This window comes from Gavialis gangeticus, unplaced genomic scaffold, assembly GCF_001723915.1.
Source record: "Gavialis gangeticus isolate Ggan-Ray unplaced genomic scaffold, GavGan_comp1, whole genome shotgun sequence".
Taxonomy (NCBI): Eukaryota; Metazoa; Chordata; order Crocodylia; family Gavialidae; genus Gavialis; species Gavialis gangeticus.
This window is the reverse complement of record NW_017729024.1, coordinates 162,127,198-162,127,527: the sequence shown is the minus strand read 5'-3', so window position 1 is coordinate 162,127,527 and position 330 is coordinate 162,127,198.

Sequence of the window (330 nt, the reverse complement as noted above, 5' to 3'; positions counted from 1 at the left end):
GGCAACTGACAACTAATGCCCAGGAAAAATCCAACCTATTAAATGGGTACTTTGCGTCGGTCTGTCATCAATCCCATGGGATGTCCATGCCCATTACGGGATGAGGGGTCTGGGTGAGGGAGATACCCTGCCCTCCATAAATGCTGGCCTTGTGAAAGAACATCTTGAGAAGCTGGATACCTTCAAATCAGCTGGCCCTGACAATCTACACCCCAGGGTACTCAAGGAGCTGGCGAATGCCATAGCCCAGCCCCTGGCACGGAACTGTAAAAACTCCTGGCGCTCTGGTGTAGTGCCCGAAGACTGGAAGAAGGCCAATGTGGTGCCTAT